The sequence below is a fragment of the Thermobia domestica genome, chromosome 6 (genome assembly GCF_964235325.1).
Source record: "Thermobia domestica chromosome 6, izTheDome1.hap1.1, whole genome shotgun sequence".
Taxonomy (NCBI): Eukaryota; Metazoa; Arthropoda; class Insecta; order Zygentoma; family Lepismatidae; genus Thermobia; species Thermobia domestica.
The window spans coordinates 33068349-33092847 of record NC_137459.1 but is presented as its reverse complement, the minus strand read 5'-3'; the positions used below and the strand labels follow the sequence as shown (position 1 = coordinate 33092847).

At 36.2% G+C, this 24499-nt stretch overlaps 1 protein-coding gene across 1 annotated transcript in view; it reads left to right on the top strand.

The window, feature by feature from the left end:
• The window catches only part of mGluR (metabotropic Glutamate Receptor), a 1220665-nt gene that overhangs the window by 271383 nt on the left and 924783 nt on the right, over positions 1-24499 (top strand). Inside the window, exon 3 of the mRNA XM_081761481.1 lies at positions 10857-10918. The gene's annotated coding sequence lies outside the window, so the exon portion shown is untranslated. The remainder of the gene's footprint in view (positions 1-10856; positions 10919-24499) is intronic.

Genomic DNA, 24499 nt, shown 5'->3' with positions numbered 1-24499 from the left:
CCATGCTCCTGTTAAAATCACAAGAAATCTTCACTCTTCTGCGTCCCATCGTCCTCAATTGCCTTCAGGCATCTGTTTTCGGCTTGATAAAGTGAACTAGACCTGCTACTGCTCTTATCTGACTGAACGCACTCAACACATTTAATCGCCCACTTCAGAAGACGACCTGTACAGCGCTGTCGATACACTCAGTTCTACTATATTCTTTAAATTCCTACCACAAAAATGTTCCATATCAACCTCGACTGCCACCTCATTACCTGACTATGATCACTCGTTCTCGCCAACTTTATCGAGATTACATTCGCACCAGAAAGCCTGAAGTCTTACATCATCAGCAGCAATTGCAGAGAACTGTGCACAACTACATCCGGGCCTATAAACTTCGGTGTTGGGTGAAAACCTGTAATAATCTGTCTATCACCAGTCATCCTACCAAATTTTGGAAAAAGTTTAACGCTTTATGCGGCAAGTTCACAAAAACTCCCTATCCCATTCTGATCGGAAACTGAGCAGCTCACACAGATACGGAGAAAGAAAATGCCTTTGCAGATCATCTGCAGAACATTTTCACACCGCACAACCTGGAATTACACCCCATGTTGCAGACAAATCCGACACTTCTCCATTCTTGCAACCCAATACCATGTATGAACTCAGTGTCGATCAACATGTTACTGCACCCATCACTGTTCAAGAGGTCACAGCTACCGTCAAATATAAACGAAACACAGTGTCAGGCTTCGATAATATCATCTATCGCGAGATCAGGGAGAGTCCACCTACATTACTCATCCTCATCGCCAATCTTTTCACTTTTATGCTTCGTACATGTTACTTTCCTCTGTCTTGGAAAACATCTAAAACACTTACGTTTACAAAACCACGTAAGCCTCCTCATGAGATCTCTTCCTATAGGCCAATCCAACTCCAAGCACATTCAGTAAAATCCTTGAACGCATTCTCGTCAAACGCCTTCATACCTCTCTCAAGACAAGAAATATCATTCCTCATACTTAATCATATTTCCGTCCTTCTTTCTCTATAAACGATCAACTCTTACGACTCACAAGCCTTATCACCACACAGTATAAAAGAGTGAAACCATCATGTATCGTCTTATTCGATCCCGAGAAAACGTTCGATAAAGTGTAGCATCTCGGACTTATTCATAAACTGATCAGGCTCCAGCTTCCTACAATATACATCCAGCTTATTTTTAACTATCTCTAAGGTCGTCTTACTTATGTTGCCATTAACGAACATCTATCTCATCCCATATTCTTACTATCCGGAGTTCCACAGGGTTCTGCCCTTTCCCAGCTGTTATACATTCTGTTTGTTGCTGACATGCCACGTCTCCCAGAACAAGTCTATTCTTTCCAATATGCAGACGATACTGCCTTTCTTGCTATAGGAACATCCATCCAGCACATAAATAATATCCCACAAACAGCCATCACTGATTTCTGCTTTTATTCCGGAACTTGAAACTCACCATTAACGCTTCAAAAACATAGGCTATATCCTCTTTTTCCCACCAAAGAAATCAACTAAGGTTCGCCGCAATCGCCGTTGCCTATATCTTCACGTGGACCAGGTTCCACTATGGGCTACTAAGGCAGTCACCTACCTAAGGCATCACATTCGACACACACCTTACCTGGACGCAACATCTTAAAACAGTTGTGACCAAAGCGTATAATCGTCTCAACTTACTTAAACGTCTCGCAGGAACGACATGGGGTCTCAAATCACACACAGTCTTAAATGTCTATAAGTCTTTCTCCGTCCTAGTCCATTGTTTCACAGCGTGGATTGCAGCATCAAACAAATTCTACAACAAACTTCTTATTCTCAAACGTCATGCCCTTCGCATTGCATTTCACATAAAATTACCTAGCTCTACACAAGACTTGTATCAACGCATCCTTTTCCTACCTTGCAGTACCGTATTGAATCCCTTCGACTCTCCTACAGACGGCGCCGATTTCAAACCCAACATCCAGTACTTTTCGACACAATGCACAACACAGCTCTACATCCCACACCCACACGGTATCTTCACACGTCATTATCTCTTCTATTTACATTATACAATTACACGCTTCCTCCTGATAATCCTTCACACTTACTACTGAACAATTACGTCACTCATGTTCATTTACCTCTCATTTTTTCCATCATTTCATTCGCAGTAATTTTATCATACTAACTTGGGTTTATCATGTCTCTCATCATAGCCTAGAGCCCCCTAGGCAAGAAGATAACTGCATTCGTCCGCTAATATGCTCCTATGTGTTGTCCTGTGGTTGCACCTCATCCCATTATTCATCCTCATTAATTAAAATACTATATTACTAAGTAATTATCCCCTAGTATCTATTCTCCTGATACGTTTGTTGTATATGTTGCCTAAATAGTGTTTCTCATTTACTGTTTTGTAGATATTTGTTCATATTCTACTTTCATAACAGCTATGCATGTATGTTTATGTTGTCTATTTTCTCCACCTAATGTTAAGGAACGCAAAGTTAAGTAAGTCCATTACTGCTATGAAAGAAATTCAATAAAGCATTTAGACCAACCAGAGATCAAACAGCTCTCAATCCCTTCACACCACTTCCCTAAAAGAAGGCGTAACCCCCTCAAAGGTAGCCAGCCTCAGCTAGCAATGTAAAAAGAAAACACTTTTTGTTGCTGTTGTAGCATTTTAATAGACAAATAATAATAATAACTAACCTTCGGAACACGACTTAAACTTTGTTTTCTAATCCGTAAGATAATAAAGAGAGAAAGAAAGAAAAAACAAAAACATAATAAGGAAGTAATGACGTATGAACAGGAAACAAACTTGGATGACTAACATATGTTATTGTGTTATTTTCTTTCGTTTTCCGCTACTGTTTTCATAGTTATTTCTACGACATGACATACTGAAATTCCCGCTGGTCGAAAAGAGCGATTCGTGAATAATTATTTGTTGTCTTCCCACAGCATAAAACACACAACTGAATCAACATCTTCGGCTCCCAGCAGAATAAAAGTGAGGAACTTCTATCATGTTTTCTAAAGTTTAATAATAATAATTACAACAATACAAGTAATAATAAGAGTAACAATAAAATTATTATTATTATTATTATTATTATTATTATTATTATTATTATTATTATTATTATTATTATTATTAATAATAATAATAATAATAATAATAATAATAATAATAATAATAATAATAATAATAATAATGGCCAGCAACTGGGAAAATACAATAAGCCCTACAGTGCAAAGGTCGAAAGTTACCGAGAGGTTTATTGTGTATTGTAATTATATAGGCTGTTTGGAATTCGCGGATGAGTGATAGGCTCTTGTTCTTTTGTTTTGGTCATGATTTTCAAATTCTCTGGTCATTTACCTTGACGACCGGAGCAATACAAGTAATTAAACATAGTGTTTTTTTTTTTTTTTTTTTTTTTTAATGCTGAAATACTGTATTATTTTCGTGTTTACACCAGTCTTTTTTCCGGGTTATTCGCGATTTTCGCTATCCGCGGTGCTCTTGCCACCCCATTCCGAGGATAATCGGGGCTTTGCTGTAATATCAAAATTAATTCCTTCCCGCTTACACGATTCCCCATTGTAAACCTAACATTAGAAAGTGTATTTTCTACATAATCATCTAACTTATGTGATTTAATCACAATTGTGTCATGTAGCTTTTAAATGTATATATATATTAGTAATTTCATTTTTTTTTTAAATGAACGTTCATCACAATTATCACTGAAAAAAGTTCGTTGTATGAACTAACTTCTCTCTTTCCGAAGTGCCTATTGATTTGGTATGCATGATTTTTTTAATGGAAATTCTCAAACTGAGCAACTAGAAAACAAAAGAAAACAATATAGCAATCAATTTTTCATATCCTTGTAATACATGTCTACATCACAATGCAAACATTTCTAAATGACTCATTCTGCTAGAATAATAATAGAAAATCAAACATAAGACACATCTGCTTACTGGTTGGCTATATGGAATTTAAATTACAGAACATGCTGCAGATAAAAATTATTTGACGCACTTTTCCACAAGAAGAAAAAAATGTTAGATTCAAATTTGCATCTCATGTATGTATTTTTTTTTTCTTTTTGCGATACACATTAATGCTTATCAAATTTTTTTTCTCTCTGTGTGACCATGATGTGTCATCCCATGAGAATATGTAATTGCGCTAGTCGTAATTGTTAAAACGATTAAAAATGGTTTCTAGATGGGCTGGTGATTAGTTTATTATGATACTGGCTTGTATCGCCAATAGGATTTCTTTTTTTAATTTTTCGAAATAAGCGAACAATTTCCATTGGAAAATGAAACAAACATTGATAACCAAACTACTGTATTCCAAATGAGTGCATGTAATTCATGGTATCCCACATCAGCTAGCACAGGTTTACCCGGAAATGTATACGCCACAAAGTAGAAAAATGCATTTTTATTAGTTTTTCTTTCTCGATTCAGGCGTAGCAACCAATTAAGGGGTGAGTTTTGAGCTAGATATGGAACGATATTTGTTGGAAATGGTTTTAAATTCTTTCATAGTATTGACAATGTAACAACATCTCCCAGATGTTCGAAAATATATGTTTACGTTAGAAACATTAAAGCATATCTATCTATCTATCTATCTATCTATATCTATATCTATATCTATCTATCTATCTATCTATATATATATATATATATATATATATATATATATATATATATATATATATATATATATATATATATATACTAGCCGAACGATCTACTTATATGTATAATTTCTTTTTCTATTTCATTTTTTAACTGAGTCGTACAAAAATGACAAATCTAGCATGTTCTACACAACATCGTGAAGTAATTTCAAAATCAACATTGGAAGTACATTCACATCACGGCGTTCATAAAATGAATATTTAAAAATCAAGATTGACGCCATATCGTTCATTTAATTGTGTAACGCCTTTAAAAAAAAAGTTTCAATTTCAAGTTTGTACAGCACAAACGGGATTGTTTGATTCTTCCGATTTCAAGAAAAGAAGGTTATTCAATGATGTTAACAACTTTGTTTTTATAATTACACACTCGATTTACTTAAAGTATAAATTAAAATTAAAATTAAACTTGCTGGTTTCATACATATATTTATTTAATTCTTGCTTCCAATTAGCAATTACTGAAATATTTTGTACACATTTGGCTGTATATACCCTAATTTTGATTGGCTATAGCTTAGGAACCAAATGTCTGCACGGAAGAAAAAAAAATCACTTGATTATCAAACTTACCCATATCTACCTCCATGTTTATTTTGGACAAGACTGGACAAGTTATGCAGACTTTTAAGATATACACTGACGAGCCAGAACATTTTGACTACGTACTTAATATCTGGTATGTTCACTTTTGGCTCGCAGCACAGCAGCAATGTCGTTTAACATGGAAGAAATTATGCCTTGGTAGATGTCTGAATTCATGGTTCATCACATCGACTCACACAAGTCGCATAATTCCTACAATTTCCGTGGACGGGATCTGCCGTTCAGCCAGTTGACCTTGGTCATTATAATGTTAGCCCACACATGCATTACCGGGCCCATGGTTGACAGTGTAAGGTTGTTCATGTCATGATGAATCTACTACTGTCCTCTCGTTGCTTTTATGTGCATGTCTCGAGCACAGAACACCCTGAAAGACAAACGATTCTGATCCAGTCATCGATGCGATCAGATTCTGATTCATCGAACCATGGAATACTGTAAAATTGTTTGGTTGTCTAATGACAATGGGCACTCACCCATTCAAGTTGTTATCATTGATGCCGAGAGATTAATATTGGTACGCACATGGGAGCCGAGGTCCATATCTAACAGTGTATGAGAACTGTGTACGCAGACACTCTCGTGCTTTGCTCTCTGTTATATGATAGTTTGCACCCAGTTTAGACTGTTAAACTGAAATCGATTGTTTACGACGTCCCATATTTTTATTGGCGTATGCCTACCCCATATTTTGTCGTCTGGGGTTGGTTTTGGCATCATTTTCCTATCTTTGGAAAACACTATGCAGTTCACGAATGCGCGGAAAACCGCGCAGTTTCCGATATGCTTACTCTCAGAGTTCTGGCCATCGCAACTTGGCCACTATCAAACTTTGATATATTTCCAACATTTCCCATAGTAAGTGTGTACAGTCAGCAGCAAAAGTATATCTCCCCCGATTGCATTAACTCCATTAGGTTAGGTCCAATACTTTTGCTGCTATCACAAACGGTTGGAAAGATGCAACCCAATTTACACCAAGCATTTCAAGCAGCAGACGACACTTGGTAAGTGTGTGGAGCACTGAAAAACTGAAGCAGGTTTTTGCTGTGAAATTGATGCACGAATTAAAAAAAAAATCCACTTTAAAAACAATCTCTATTGTTCGGAGCATCTTGTCCAATAAGTGTCATAAAATCATACATGGTGCAATTTGTTTTATTTTACTGTATTATGTATGCGGGAAGAGAGGGAAGAAAATCACCGATCATATATGAGTTAGAAAATGGTTGAAATTAACAACAAAAAGTAAATAAAAATAAAATAAAATTTGTAACAATTGAAGGAAATACGTTTGCAAATTTCTGTCTTCACTCATGGGTCTACTCCAATTTCCCGTCCTTCATGTCATTCAGAGATCTCCTTCATCTTCTAGCATATGACACATAACGTGAAATGAAATTGAAGTTGAAGCACGCTAAAAAAAAAAAAAAAAAAAAAAAATCGGATCTGCAGGAATCCGAACCTGGGCCGCCTTGGTAAAACTACGATGTAGCAATGTATACAGAACGGTATCTTGCTATGCTTGAACATTATGTTCATGGTATTGTGTCCACGTGGGGCAATTGCAATGACCTAATATTTGTGCAAGATGTGACCTCGGCTCATTTCGCGCGTTCCATCCCTGAGTGGTTCAACACTCATTTTCCAGGATGGTGATTGGGACCTCTTGACTCTCTTGAATGACCAGAAATGAGTCCTGACCTAACGGCTTAGGATTTTGATTTCCCCTGGAAGTACACGAAAGACGGACTTCAACGCACAAAATCAAAAACTCTTCATGAATTATAGGAGTGAATTCACCAGGTTCTCGCAAACGTAGTGCTGAAGTATCGCAAACAAGTTCAAATGTTTACGAAAACTGGTGGATAATGTGATGCTTAGGTGGAATTTTAACAATGGATAAGACTTCTGCCATGCGTCTTGTTTCATGGAAATTGGTTAAACATTAAAAAGTTATTTTTTAAAAAAAAATCTCAATAGGGAGTCGATATATATATATATATATATATATATATAGGGTCGGATCCAGGATTTTGTGAGGGGGTGCACCAATAACTACCAATCATACTGAAACTCTTCAAAGTAGCATGTGACAATATTCTTTGCCGCTGACACCACTGGCACATAGAACGGAAGGAGGGGGAAGTATTTTAAAGAGGGTTGCAAGTGATATGCAAGGGAAAAAAGTTCTTATCTCCTCCTGCCTTCTGTTTATTCTCTACTTAACAAATGTTATATCTTTTTTGTTGGTAAATCCTTTTCCTTCAACCTTCAGAAAATCGACTGAAACTATAGCTTTTGCAAAACTCTGCTTTCCTTTAAGCCCCAAACGAAGCACGATGGCAGAAAGTTTCGATAAAAAGTGTTACCCCTTTCACTGCTAGTTTATCATTTCATATAGTAGTGGGATACAGTCGTGGATGGAATTTAGTTGTACGTACGCACATCAAGACCAACGAATAAACACTAAAAAAATCATGATTTTGCATTGAGAGACCTTGAAACTTCTAAATCTATTGAAATATCGGATCGATTGTTTCTCACTGCCACTAACGTTTTCCATTGTCACTCAGGAGAAAAGAAAAATAAGGCTTGTTTCTTTTTACTCTTTTACGTCTTATAATTGTGCTATGGGCGAAAAGGAACTGAGGATTTGCTTAAATTAGAATGTAAAATGAGCACACAAACACTATATTGTACATCACAAAACATTAATTCATGTTGTTAATGTGTTATGTCATATGATAATCATTTATAGTGAAGACGAGTGAACAATAAGTGAACTTAAAATGTGAATTGGTATTTTTAAAGCAAGTAAAATACAACAGGACTAATAATTTATGGAACTTCAAAGTATTTGTTAAATTTCGAATAGGTTATCACTTTATAAGACTATTATGTAAGGTAAAAATAAAGTTAAAATCAGAAAATGAGTCATGTCCTTTGGAACATTTGTGTGTATATCATTTTCCTCAATGTAGGAAAAAAAATCAAGGAAACTAGACAGGAAAACCACAAAGTCTAAATGTCTTTTTAAGTGTATTAGTGTCCAGTGATGGAATAAATATAAACAACAACAACAACAACAACAAAAAAAACTGCAGTGTATTGACTTTGTTTCAACATAGTGTTTCGTGTGATCTTTTTTCCCCGCGCTTATTAGTAAATGTGCTTGCTTTGTAAGTAGAGTTTTAATCAAAACCCAGATTGGGTTTTTCTTTTGGAATCAAAATTACAGTATTTTGTTTCCGGTGTCGTTGAGCTTTTGAGCTTTTCACACTCTACATTTAATTTGTTAGTAATGAAATTAGTAAACACAGTAAATAGTAAAGGAAATATTTTTACTGTCGATTTTGACCTGATATGCAATATACAGTGTGCCTTATTTTTGGGCGTACAAAATAATAATAATAATAATAATAATAATAATAATAATAATAATAATAATAATAATAATAATAATAATAATAATAAAACACCAGATATCTTGGTATTAATCATCAAACGTTTTCTTCAAAACATTTACACAAATTTAAACTAAGATTCTACCTGTAGGAAGTTTATTAAGTAAATAAATATTTAAAAAAAAAGTTAAGACGAAAATAGATTTTAGCATCCTTTTTAGTATGTGACGTAGCTATAAGAGACGTGGACCTGCAGATTATCGTGGGGTCCGAACCACACAAGGCTGTACAGAAAATCGAATTTATGTGTTCCAAACCGAAGGCGCACACGCTAATCATAAAACAACGAGAAAGCTCATAGATTTTTTAAAGATCTTTTTTTGGTGCGATGGGTTATGAGTTCCATCACATATCACACGCAATTAGTTCAAATAAGATTGTGTCGCTTGTTTCAGTATTTTTTTGTTCTCTCCCATTTTTTATTTATACTGTATTATTTTTTTCATTATCGTTCTTTTTTGTGCATAATCTCCATTAGTCAGCAAATAACAACAACAATATAATAGTTAGAGGTTTAATTTTTGCTTTGTAAATAGTAGATGGTATTAAAAGTAAATCATTACCTACTGGTTTAGTGACTACCACAAGCACACGTTCGGTGCATGGGCTCCCAGGTCCGATTCCCGGTATGAAAGTCTCGAAAAAAATGAACTATTTATGATGTAATAGAGCAAGGGCCGAGGGAGTTATAACTCTTCTCTAGGGGAATTTTATTTTCACTACTATATTATTAAGGTTCCTTAGAGTCATTATAGTAAAACAAAAAATAGTTGTTGTTCAATATATAAGTGCAACATTTGAGACCTGGGTTCCTTAAACTTTTAGTACCCCTATATTTTTACAATTATCGATGGAATCGTTTTAAATGCACGTAGATCAGACTATCAGCACAACACTGGAACAAGTTATATCTCATTTGATTTCTAAGAGTGCATGCTTTCAGTTTACGTAATGCACATGCCATTTCTGCGTATAAAATAGAAAAATAATAGATGGATGTTAAAACAAATCCATAAAATATTCCCTTCTCGCGATTTTTTTGTTATTACGTGGCAACGCTTGGCTTCGTCAGACTAACGTTAGTAGTAGTGTTTGACAAAGCCCAGAGTTTAGTTGGCGTAAGTGTCTCAAACTATTTGTTTTATAATCAAATTGGTTTCCTTTTCTCAGCGACTAGTTTATTATTTAATTATATTATATAATAGGCAAAACTAGTATAATTGAAAATTATGGTGGTTCGCATTTCAGCTTAAACTGTAAATCCATATCTCGTATAGCCTCTGCGCTGAAATGAGCCAGTAGGCTCCAATGGAAAAAAGCTGAGTGTGTGCAAGTAAGGGTTCACTTTTCCCTACATTGATATGTGTCAGAGGTGATGTAAGTAACACGATTGTTCGGCATGTTTATGTAGCTTTCAGATTTGGAAAATTCTAGGAAAATTCCTAGCACTCTTTAGGAAAAAGTAGAATTTAAACAAAAAAGAAAGAAAGAAAGAAAAGAAAAGGAAAGAAAATAAAAGAAAAAATATTGTATATACCACGCCCTTGCAGGGTCGAACTAGTCTCATTCAGTAGATAGGAAGACGGTTACTGACTACACTATTACAGTTCTAGTAGTTGATACAAATGTATGCAATTAACTATGTAAATACAATAGAGACTATGCAATAGTAATATAATATTAAATATGCAATATACTTCGTAAAAAAAAAAAAAAAAAAAAACATCAAGAATATTCACCATGTTTAATGTTGTGTAGGTATCTAAGTTACTAGTTGTTATGCTTTCCCGCCAAACACTACAACAGTAATTAACGTAGTTTACGCAAGTCATGATTACATTGCTCATTAATTTGCATTCATAATAGAGACATTAGGCTACAACATATCATCGCTTGACCCCACGTTTAAGAACACTTTCAGATGTTAATGATGAAACTCAAATTTGAAACTATAATAGTTTAAGTTTATGGTTAATTATTCGTGTAAATAATATTATATTATTTTTAAATTATTTTTCAGTACTTCATAGATCTGAAAACCGAATGACTAATCGAAATGAATCAGTTATTGGATTGAGATTGGTAAGTTGTTTTCATATAGTACATATATTGATACGATAGCTTTACGGAAAGCTTTTTTGGGGGGGGGGGGTTAAATTAGTTTTGGTTACTGTAAGTAAAAGCCACAGGTTTTAGTTTCTAGTTCCAAAACTTAGATGTATTTTATATTAAAATAAACATTTCTCAATATGTTACCATTATGTAAAATTACATATGAATATGAAATGAAACATAAGAAATATGTCCTGAAAAACGAGCTTTGTATGCATGTAAATTGAATGATTTTAATGTTTGACAAAGTGTGTAGGCTTGTGCAGTGTTAATGTTTAATTGTTTAGAGACATTGTCAGGTAGGTGGTTTTATTAACCTTGAGTTTATGTATTGTTGGAGATTTCTTTTCTGGAGTTTGGTGAAGTATCGAGTTGATGCTTTGACTAACAAAACTAACTGCAGTAACGGTCCACAAACGCTGCTAGTAAATTCCTGGGAGTGGTTTGAGGTTTGATATGAAAACAAAATTTTGCTAGATAGACAACAAACATCCCCGAAGCTCTAGAAAATTTAACTGGAAACATTTTGAAACATTTAAAATTTATGGAATATATTTAATTTACATTGTTGGTAATGCATTACACAGAGCTTCGTTCAGCACACACTGCATCTGCACAAAATAAAGATTACAATGATTATACAATAATGTGTGCCTAAATACTTACCGAGTTTCTAAAATACACATTAACAAAAAACAAATTTTACCTAAATTAATATCCAGTACTTTTGGTACCGTTACAATATTTATATTAATTCAGTTTGTGAAACATGCTAACAAGCAACGTACAGAACAAGGCAACCCGCAATACGACCACTGGATATTAATTCTCGAGGCTACATAAACTACAAAGAACTATATCTTATGGAACAGCAATTCAGCACCTCACTCCGGAGTGTAGGAGATATAATCTTGGATTGGTGATCAAAAGCACGACCTACCTGTGATTGAAGCCCACTCCTGGACACTGTTTTGAACGTTTCTTGTTCAATTTTCTTGCTGTTTCGTGAGAACAAGAGACATGTCGGCCCACGTTTGTTTCAACAACACTATCTGGAGCAAGGTGTGCACGGATGAGAAAGGCCAGCCATGTTCTAGCTTACATTTCTTTACGAATGTATCTTTTCCTTTCCACGGTTTGCTACACTGTTTCACGACGGTCCCAAACAGTCATAATATCAGGAAAAGGCAGTATTTTGCATTGACTCAATGAGGTCAATGAATTGTAGTCTCCCACGAGAAGGCTACTTTACCACACAATGAAACGACTCGAATTGCGTCTACTGCTTCCGGGAGTCTCACCCACGTACACTTCTGTTACATCGTGGTTGTTCAAAATCTCCACCATATGTTCAGTTGCTTGTCGTTCGTCCACTGTCGGTTCTGCCGATTGGACTTACACTTGCTTTGGAAGTACACTTTGCAACAGTAACACCACAATCAGAGGGTTCGCCATTGCAGCTCTACATTTGTGTTTGTAGATGAACGATACTGAGGACACATTCACTACACAAATTATTGCGCGTTTTGGCTTGCGAATGCCACAAACACACTATCACTTCTCACTGGCCGGCCCCTGCTGTCACGTTCACTTCGTTCCATATGTTCCAGTGAAACCAGTAGACACAATTAGAGTCGTCTCATTGTGTGGTAAACTAGCCTTCTAATGGGAGACTGCAACAACTCACGGAATTCATGGAGTCAATGCAGAATGCTGCCTTTCCCTGATATTGTGACTATTTGAGACAGTCCCGAAACAGTGTAGCAAACCGCGCAAAGGAAAAGCAACATTCGTAAAGAAATGTAAGCTAGAAGTTGCTGGTCTTTCTCATGTGTACACACTTTGTTTCAGATAGTGTTGTTTAAACAAACGTGGGCCGACATATCTCTTGTTCACACGAAACAGCAAGAAAATTGAACAAGAAACGTTCAAAACAGTGTCCAGGAGTGGGCTTCAATCACAGGTAGGTCGTGCTTTTGATCACCAATCCAAGATGATATCTCCTACACTCCGGAGTGAGGTGCCGAATTGCTGTTCCATAAAAGATAGTTCTTTGTAGTGTATGTAGTCTCCAAACGAGTGCTCGTATCGCGGGTTGCAATTGTGGTTTTCACTGTTCCAAACGGAATCCCAATATCCTCGGAAGGCATAATCTGTCAAGGTGGATGCACTTCCATGCACAGACACTATTGCAGTTACTTGTCGCGTACAATTTATCTTGGGGTCTTGCTCTATTATTCTGTCCTTCGAATACACGTTTGTTTTGCCCGAGTCTTCTACACTTCGTCCCGTCCATACCATTACACATATGTTTTTCGCGGTTACATCATTGGTTTTCCTTTTGCATTTTACCTTACACTGATATATCATACATCCCGCTTCTTATTTCAATACTTTACGCTATATTCAAGATGGCGGCTTTCAAGATGGCCTCCAAGTCAGTGTTATAGCATATCAAATATCTTGATATCCTGGTGCTGTCCATCCTTTCCGTTTTCGACATAAACGGGTATCTTGCGACCTTTACCTTATATCATATTGTCGCGTGGTGCGTTATGTTGCAGAGCATATCTATGGTGTTTCTGGATGGGGGCAGCTACAATTTGGCATTTTTTTCTTCTTTTCTATTATGTGTTTTCTGGGCGAAGGTTGAGTCGGATCTGATCGTGCCTTGTTCTGTACATTGCTTGTAAGATCATCAAATTTATTCTCGCTACATTCATATTTGAAAGAAAAATCTTTAAGTTTTACGTCCCACGATTATGCCGGTTAGGCTAAAGGAGACGGTGATGACGAGTAATGAATGAAATGGTGGAATGAAGAAAGTGGGAGGAAACGGGAGAACCCCGAGAAAACCCACGCACACGGTGTTTGTCCACCACAAAGTTCACTTGGCGGGGGCTGGGATCGAACCCGGGACCCCAAGCACCAGAGGTGAACGCTCTACCACTGAGCCACCGCGGCTCCTACCATCATATTTGAAAGAATCGAACTTCTATTGAATACGTGGTAATATTAGGCTGCTGTGAATAACATGTCTGCCAAGGGGTGTCATTTCCAAAGACCAACGTAATGTCATCTAGAATACTGGGACAATCGAAGTAGCGGCCTTGTGCGACTACATACCATTTGCCATGGTTCATTCGACGAATGGGACGAAATAAGTCGTGAGTGTACGGTGCAAATAAATCCTCAACCAAAATGTAGCAAAGCCAAATCTTTAGAGAAGGGCTACACTTCCAACGACGGATAGAGATGCGGAAGAGCTGGTATTCACGTTAGTGATATATATATCGGGGAATAAAGTGGGTGATGAAGGATTTCATCTATAATCCATGGAGAACCTGCACCATCATTTGTTGTGTAGCATAAGAATACCATTTGTGTTTATGGATGATAGAAGACTTTGCACCAGCGATTTGCAGTGATGGTTTCACCTCCCTTGAGAAAGACATGATGGGCAAACCCTAACATAGACCACCATACCACAAGCAGCAGTTTCTGTGGGTGGAGAGGTGGTTCCAGAAACCTCTCTAGACGTTAATCTCGAACCAACCACTGCTCTAGTTGTTCACGATTGTCATAGTAAATTTATTTTCAATCTAAAGTGACATACTGATGAAGAAAAGTTTTCTGGTTATTCCTTACTCTCAGAGAGCTGCACATCTCTTCATAGTGTACGTTCTTGGTCAATATCAACTCATGTAGCAGCCACGATTCTGGCTTTTCTACTTTACTAATTGCACGGAAAAGACGAACGACAATGTTATGTTGTATACTAGTAATCACCTAACGTTTCATGTTAGTAGCTCGCCGGGACAATTTTGGTAGATCGCGTTAACGCTCCGGATGGCCAACCTTGTTTCGTTCACTGAGCTGACACTAACAACAGGGGGCGCTAAGAAAATTGCTTGTTTCTCCCCCGCAATTGCCATTGTCAGCCCCATTTCATAGTTGATTCTATACGCGTGAGGTTGTGCACCTTGTTTCTCATGTGTATATTAGACATTTGCTAATTTGGATAGTTTGATTTCATATTTATGTTTCTCGTGTGTATATTAGACATTTGCTAACTTGGATAGTTTGATTTCATATTTATGTTTCTCGTGTGTATATTAGACATTTGCTAACTTGGATAGTTTTATTTCATATTTATGTTTCTTGTGTGTATATTAGACATTTGCTAACTTGGAGAGTTTGATTTCATATTTATGTTCCCCGTGTGTATATTAGACATTGGCTAACTTGGAGAGTTTGATTTCATATTTATGCTTTTCATGTGTATATTAGACATTTGCTAACTTGAAGAGTTTGATTTCATATTTATGTTTCTCATGTGTATATTAGACATTTGCTAACTTGGATAGTTTGGTTTCATATTTACTAGTGTATAGGCAATAAACAACAAGCTTTTTTTTGAAAAGTTAGCAATTCTGTTGGTTGATAGCTCACAGTAGGATTTAAAACCTGTACGGTAGCTCAGAAGCTTCGTAAGTTTGGAGACCACTGTTGTATACAAGGATCTTATGAAATACCGGATCTGTCCTTACAACAAAATCTTGAAGCCATACGTCACAGGTTCTCCACCCCTACTCTGCTCACTCCGTCTAATAGCATCGCAATGGTTTGAAGCAACAATCATGGCGGAAACGAAAGTAGCCAATCATACGATGGCAGAGACGAGAGTAGCCAATCAGACGTGCCGATGCTCGGTTGTTTTTTGGCTTCATCGATTTAATAGGATGAAGATACATATGGGCAGATCCTCTATTTATAACATCCTTGGTTGTATTCCAAACTCGTCTGCAAAGGCGCGAACACCTCTCTGGGTGTCTGCTTCCACAGTGTTTGTGAGGAACTCATTTGAACACGATGTTGGGCCGTAGAGGGACTCAGTATGTAATAATAGCTCACCGGAAAAAAAAAATGAAAAATCAATGGGTAATGGTGCGTTCGTTTACCATTTCTGACCATAATATACTGATAACGTTTTTTTTTCTTCTTTTGGTTCGTTGTGCTGGATGTCCCCACGTGAATGCGTAAAAAATCACTGACAAGTTTGTGTTGTTCATGATTTATTCTTATACCAACCTGTTCAGTACGGTACCGTGGCCAGTTTTCCGGCCGGGGATAATACAAGAGACTCTTAGCACCAAGGATGAGAGTCGTGCCGCCTTTTCATTTAAAATTTAACAAAATTTTACACATCAACCCTCATAATATAAGTAGTTCCCAACCACGCCGTATCGGTTTCAAGAGAACTGGGTTTGAGGACCACACCAATTACCCTGACTATCACTGAGACTCCGTATCCGCAGTAAGTTATAGAATACAGCTTTGTGTTTACTTATATTTATAGCATTTGCGTGTTATTCATACTAACATTCCCCAGTTTTACTCCGCGACAGGAGAAAATAAAGTATTGCAAACATTTAAAAAAAAAAAAAAAAATCGGATTCGAGATTTCAACAGATGTACCGAAAAAGTAATGCTTCGACATCTGTCTATCTGTTGACCCGTTCGTCCTGATATGTACTTGAGTAGAGGACATACCGCTTAACATATCGAGACCAAATTTTAAATGGAATGTTCGTATGTTATTTTACAGGGGAGTGGTTAAAATGTTCTTCCTTCTTCTAAAAAGAAAAAAAAAACTCATGAGTGAAAACAAAAATTGCGATTTACTCTTAGATGGTTCTAATGATTTTGTTCATATTTACTAAATCAATTTTTCAATAAGAACTCTATACTGTAGTAACCAGACAATACGGCATAACTCATTAGACCTGAAAAATCTATGAGGGGTAGCTTCCTATTAAGGGGTGAGTTATTTTCATACAATTTTCTCATAAAAACGACTCATGCAATTTTGTTTGTATTTCAAAAATAAACATTCCATTAATAACCTGACAATATGAGACAGCTCGTTTTCCCGGAACATATCTACGAACGGTTGACTATTTCAGTAGTAATTATATAACGTTGCTTGAGTTACTTCTTATGGAAAGAAATCACAAGGACTAAAGTATTCGTGCTGACAATAGAACGGGAGGGTGTGTTCCATTCGTGAACCCCCACCCATCAAATTTTGTCAGTGTCTTCTCTTGCGCTACACGGAAAACATCTCCCGGGAGTACAGTGTTGTCGGATTGTCGCCAAGTTCCGTTTTGTTAATTGTTTTTTTTTATTGCGTTATATTTTAGTTATTACTATTTGTGTTATTGTTACCATTTTAGAATAACTGTTACACTGGTTAGTGTTGTGGGGTGTTATTATTGGTAATATTTATTTATTTATTTATTTATTTATTTTAATATTCACTTACTATGTCTTCAAAGTTCGGCAACATTGTTGGTGAATTTCAGCTGTTTGACGTTTCCCTAAGTGTGCGCTCGGGAAGCGGCTCCACGAATTCTACCGAAGTTTTCCGATGCATCGGAACTCAAGCAAAATATTTCTATGATTGGTTTTGAGCCCAAGCTTCACGACTCGGAGCCAGTACTATAATTCACTCTTAGTCGAGGGGCATGGCGGCTCAGTGGTAGAGCGCTTACTTCTAGTGCATGGGGTCGCTGGTTTGATCCCCGGCCAAGTAAATTTGTGGTGGACAACACCGTGTACGTGGGTTTTCTCACGATACTCCTGTTTCCTTCCACCAATTCTTCCATCATTATTCACTTGCCTTAATCATCGGTTTCCCTTAGCCTAACAGACATAATCGTAGGACGTTAAACTGAAAGATTTTAGTTCACTCTTAGAGGTGAGTTTCTTTTCAGACTATTTTGTAAAAAAAAGACGCAGGTGTTTTTGTTAATATTTCATAAATAAATAGTGCATTGTTATTATTATTATTATTATTATTATTGTTATTATTATTATTATTATTATTATTACATTACGTAAATACCTCCATGGGAATATGGTCAAAGGGTAGTTTACTATTGGAGGTGATTTTACTTTGACAGTCTTATGAAATATTACTCATGCGATTTTTTTTAATTTCATAAGCAAATATTTCATTGATAACCATAACACATGACATAACTTTTTTTTAATGGAAAAATCTACAAGCGCAAGTTTGCTTTTGGAAATTGATACTTTTTTTAATTCGTGAAATTTTCTGAATATATATATATATATTCGTATTTCACAAGAAAATGATTCGTTGACAATTACAGCAAAATATGATTTAGTTTAAATAATTAGAACGAGAAAGTTTAGTGTGGTGGACTGTATTTTTTTTATATTTAAAAGTTCCGAAACAAAATACGATTCTATAATACAATGCAAAATATTACATTACAAAAGCATCAAAGCCTTTGGTGTCCTCCGCACTAGTTTGAATCATGCGTAACAAAAGCAATTTATGTGCACAAAGTAAATACATTAGATAATCATCCGCGCTCTCGAATGCGTTAGTGGCCAGATAAAGACCGTCTCCCTATTCAGGAAGGTTCTTTCAGCGTTACGCAGCCATCCTCTGAATTTCAACCTTCATAAGAGCAGTTTCCTGTTCCGGTGGGCCATTCATTGTCTTGTGAAATAACACATCGCAGTTGAAACAACCACATTACCAACCATGAGCTTCTGTATAGGATGAACTGGAATGTAAAGTTTGGGCTGTTTTAAATCACACTTTCTATTGCACTGTTTCCCGTTGTCTTTCTCGTTGACTACTTAACTTCGTCTATCCACCTCAAAGATACGAACAAAAACGTCATACATAGAAAATAAATAATAAATCATAAAACATTAATGATCTATCATTTACCTACAAAATCTATAACTTTTTTCTTGGTAATATTGCTCCTTCATTATTTCTAAGGTATAGATTAACAATGCTCTTTTGCTACAAGTTTTATCTCACAGTCCTATCTGTTGGTCTCGAGTTTGTGCCCCAATAATGTAACCTTGAAATTTGAAGGCATTCGAGTGGTTCGGATTTATATTAAGCTATATGTCTATTCTGATATACCCTCCGTACTGTAAACATACAGTATTTTAAACTAAAACATACATACATGCATGCATACATACTACATACATATATACATACATACATACAATTTTTACAGCATGACACCCGTTTAATAAATGTTTATTGCTTTGGTGATGTAATTTGAAAGAAATAACTTTCTAACTGCGAATACATTTGCCCTACATGTGTCCGTTTTCTATAATGTAGAACACGCAAAAAAAAAAAAAAAATCAATTGAATTGTAAATAATAGTCCAATACAGCAACAACGGAGAAAATAGTAGAGTGAGTGGCCTATTGGTTCTCTGTTACAACGATGATGGAAGTTCTATTTCGAGACTTTCGGGACGAGACCGAGATCGAGACAAGCATCTGTTGACTGAGACGGAGATTTTTGCCTCGAGACGAGACCGAGACCGTTATTTATCAACCGAGACTACAAAGTTTCGTTTCGTCTCGTCTCGCCTCGATGCCATCCTTAAATTTCTTAGTGTTAATCCTAGTTTCCCATATGTCACTTCATTGTAGCTTCATCATTTTTGTTCACCTCTGGTGCATGGAATCCTTGGTTCGATTCCAGCTTACGCCAAGTGAACTTTGTGGTGGACAAACACCGTGTGCGTGGATTTTCTCGGTGTTCTCCCGTTTCCTCCCACTTTCTTCATTTCACCATTTCGTTCATTTCTCATCATCACCGTCTCTTTTAACCTAGTCGGCATACCGGTAGGAGGTAAAACCTAGATTTCATTTTTTTTTCATCAATTTCTTAAAAGTTTCTTATATACCCCTTTTAGCATTAGGGTATAAATCGGCACTATACCGCTGTTCTACTGAATGTGACACCGCCTTTCTACGTTTGGTAAAATAGATAAAGACATGAGTCGAAATTACTATTCAGGTAAGGCAAGACAAACCATACAGCTTATTGAGCCAATGGTCGAACATAAGCCACAAAATCTACAGCGAGATGACGTTTGTACATGAGCTTTACTGGAACATTAGTGAAATATGCAAGAACTTGATTGATAGATGTAACATCCCGTTTCAATTATGAAACTATACGAGAGACGAATTGATGCTTAAAATGCGATCCGAAGCGGTATTGATGTTTGTATTTGACATAAGCACTCCTCGAGGAATCGAACATGGAGTAAGATGCACAAAAGGCACAAGAGATGTTACCTGTTTTATTATTGTATGATATCGTATCTTGTGCTTTTTGCTTTTAATGCAATAGTGACAAGAGCACATAAGTATTAACAACAATTAACCCTCGCACTACCTAGGTATTTTTTAGTAACAGACTACCAAGGGGGGGGTCATTTTGTACTCAAGCGTTAAGATTGAATATATCTCGCAAAATAAACAAATGATAAACTCTCAGAATAATCTACAGTAATTGAAGTGAACAGTACACGGAATAAAACTAACAGCTATTTATCATACTACCATCTAGGAGTGACACTTCTAAGTCTGTGGCTATTTGAAAATGCGTTTTCGAAGCGTTACTCCCTACAGCGAACGCGACCATGGTGGCTATTTAGTAACTTTACTTTTGCCAGAATTATAAATCGTACTGTGAGCCAGTCAGAGTTTCCTCGTCTTTGTTGCCAAGTCCAGGTCTATAATAGCAGAGTTACAGTACTCTGCACAAAGCATCTTCAAAGCAGCTGTTTCTTGCTAAAATCTCCTTGCCTGGCAACACGTCTTTCCTTTTTTCTCCCTTTCCTTTTGACATCTTTTAAACAGCAGGCGGTCTATTGTTCCGATACGCACCAAATACGCTCGATCTGACGTTTTCTTCGCGTTTGTGTTTAGCCATCTCCATTTAAATATATGGTCAGCGTATTCCAAGCTTACGAATGAGCAATAAAATCGTGTTGCAATCGCTTCAAATAGCTGTCTTGTAAATGTCAGTCACATCTCCTACCAACGGGAGGGGGTACTTTGTGCCCACTAACTTAAAACAGCAATTATATCGTCGCATGAGAACCAGAGAAACGTAACTCCATTTCCGTAGATTTACAAGCAAGAGGACAAAAATATTATTTTCTTAGAAAAATGTGTTTTAAATAATAGGATGATGACATTACAACAGATTATCGACAAGAAGAACAGATGGCGTTACGTTCCATTTACACCAAGTGAAGCTTTCAGAATTATGTCCAAACATGGAGAAAACGAAAACCGTATTTTTGGAGTTACGTTGCTCTGGTTCTCATACGACGATATGAAACGAACTAATACCGTGAGTGAACAGTACACGGGATAAGTTAGTCTTATCTTGCACATTCAGAAAAGGTGGTATACAGCTATTGATTATACTCCATCTAGAAGTGACAGTTGCAAATGTCAGTCACTTCTTGTAACAAAGAGAGGGTACTTTGTGCCACCAACTTAAAATAGCGAATTTATGAGACACATTAAGGGGACATTTGCCATTTTGAGATTTACTAATATTAATGCATTACTCATGTTCTGTCTGCATGAAAACACGATTACATTGACTATATGTATGATTAAAAGTGATTTTATACAAAATTAGATAATTAATTGCTGCATAATTAATTATTAACTATGCATTTTTATTACATGTCTTTCTCTGTAATCAATTGTCAGAAACATTTTTTTTTAAGTATATGATTCTTTACACATTTCTCATTGACATAAAATAATAATACACGTAAATATCGTGACAGATGTTAAATTATTATTAATTGAAAATGGAAAAGTGCATTGTTGATACTACTGAATTCCGTATGAGGAACAAACTTTCAGTTTTGAGCACTATTTTGTGAAAAATACTTTATTTATTCCTATATATTGCATATCAGGCAAATCCCTATATATTTGTCTTTTGATTGGTACCACAGTTTTGGATACAGACATATGCATTTCAAAATAAGACATGAAACAATTTCGTAATATGTAAAATGCACACTCTTGGTTTTTTGAGGTGGCGCCTCCCACTTTAGGCGACGTTTTTTTTCGGAACTTTTTGCAGTCTGGATAAGTCTTGACAGAGTTACCAACGCACAATTTTATTCAGCTAGTGTTTTAGAAATGGGACGCAACGATGTCCTTCCAGAAGTAGGAAGAGAAATAAGCTTTCTAAGGCTATTTGTTTATCTTGGATAAAAAGGCGTTAAATAGAAGATAGCTCCAAGTGTGACACTTCTGTTTGTGTATCTTTGGAAGAAACAAGTGCAAGTTCTATGGAGGTTCCAATTGCAAGGGATGAATCAGATGATAAAGAAAGGTGAGATTTATTTTCCATCCTGATTATTAATTACTTTGAAAAAAAAACTGGCCTGTGCCAATTTCAGGGTAATTTACCCTGTACTTTAATGAAACGAAACGAAACGAAACCATTTGGTATGTTGAGATAGAAACACTTTGAGAAGCTAGCTTCAACTGAGTTCACTACAGGCGCTAGGAGCGACCTACGCAGGTGACCTCTCTTGATACTGATACAAACTACGTAGTGGATCCGCCCGCTTTAACGCGTTCGATTTGCACCGTCGTAAGCTACTTATGCTTTAGGTAAACATGTTGAGCAATGACATATTTTTTCCACAATTTTAAAGAAACGATTAGAGGAGAAGTTATATATATATATATATATATATATATATATATATATATATATATATATATATATATATATATATATATATACTGCGGTGGGTACAAAGTGACCCTCCTTGATAGTGCGAGGGTTAGAAACGCCCATTTTCATAAGCAAGATTCGGACTTAAAATAGATTATTCTATGATTACCGGCAATTGGGCTACGCTACAAAAGAACACAAGTAACCACGAGCGTAGCCACGGGGGACCCATCCGGGCCAAACCCCCCGAATGATTTCCTGGACCCCCCTCAAATGACCAGCTTGTAAAACATTATCGTAGGATTATCTCGCTTCAGTCATTTAAAAATGAGAAAGTTTACTTATAATTAATAACTTATTGTTTACATATAATAAATGAATGGTAATAAACTGATTTATAAGTACATTATTTTATATATGTTATAACTATTTTTTAAAAAAAATATCAGATGGAAAATTTGGTGAAAAAAATGTTTTTATTCAGTATTCCAGTTTAGATTTCATTCGCTTTTTTTTTCTACTTGGTGTGAAACAGGAAGTGAGATATAGTTGTTAAATCACGAATAATGAATAAATATTTTCTCTCGGGAAATCTTAAAGAAATTAAGTGAAATTTCAAAGAAATTCAATCTTAAGCCTATGGAGATAGGTTCTGTGCATAAGAGCTTAGTTTGAAATAGTTATGCATAAAGGTATAACGTTTGGTCCGGGGCAGTAGTTCTTGGTTAAGTATAATAAAAACTACCTGGTACATAATATTTATGGTGAAAAATCAAACAAAATAAGTGTAGCTGGCCGCCCCTTAATAACGATGGGCCCCTCCTAGATAAACCTGCTGGCTACACCCCTGCAAGCAACCATTCGAAGAGAGTGTTAGGCGTTTTATATTGTCTTCAGTGATTGCATTTGCATTATCAATTATGCATCATTTCCGCTACGTAATGTGATGAATGCTAACATTTTAACCTGTTACGGATTTTAGAAGCCAAGAATAAGTAAACACAGAACAGAAAGAAATAAAAAAAATGAAGAAAAACATAACGATCTATCGCTTAGGTGTCAAGGAATAGGGAAAAGAAATGTGTAGAATAATGAATGGTTTCACTATATGCGATCTGGGAACTCTTTTTCCTATTCTCATATGAAGCGCAACAGAGAACCCATTAGCTTAGACGGAAATAAATGTGTTTGTCCATATCCAGAATCTCTCTGTGAGGAAAACTACAAAGGCTTCTTGTGAAGGAAAAGTCAATATACAAACTTCCTAATATTTCACTTCTGAAGCAAATTTTTATCCGTATCTATGAATACGTTTCAAAGCCACATGATACTTTCCACTTAGTGTTTATTCAGATTTCATTTCGGCAAAGTACTGTAATTTGTAAGAAAAAAAAAATGTATGTTTGAAACTTTCGTTTTTACTATGCGAAGTCGAGCTACGTGTGAACACCAAAAATTCATTTATAGATCCATGTTTTTTTTTTTTTTTTCGTTTACTATCTAGCCAGCTTTCTTCCTTACTATAGTATAGTGATTGCAATGAGTCGTGAAGCTTGACCTAGATCTATCAATTTCAACACTCAATAGAACACAAGGCTGTGTCCCAGCCGTCAATCTCCATCCATACAATTTAGCCAGCATTGTCTCTCGCCCTTTAATGAGAGCATCTCCTGAGGGTATAGTGTTGCCAGAGTGGAGCTAAATTTAGTATTGCTTATTTGTATTACCGTAGTTTTATATTTTTGCTATCAACAGTGTTACCATTTAATTCGAATATTTTAGTGATTATGCTATAGCTCTTTAAGTACTGTTCTTTGTCGTTCGTTTGCCATGTCTCCAAAGTTTGGCAACACTGCTGTGCAGTTCTGCTTTCTATGTTTCTTCAAGCGTGCGTTCGGAAGGCAGCTCCACGAATCGTACCGAATTCTTCCGATGTGTCACACGCGACGCAAAGCAATCCGGGC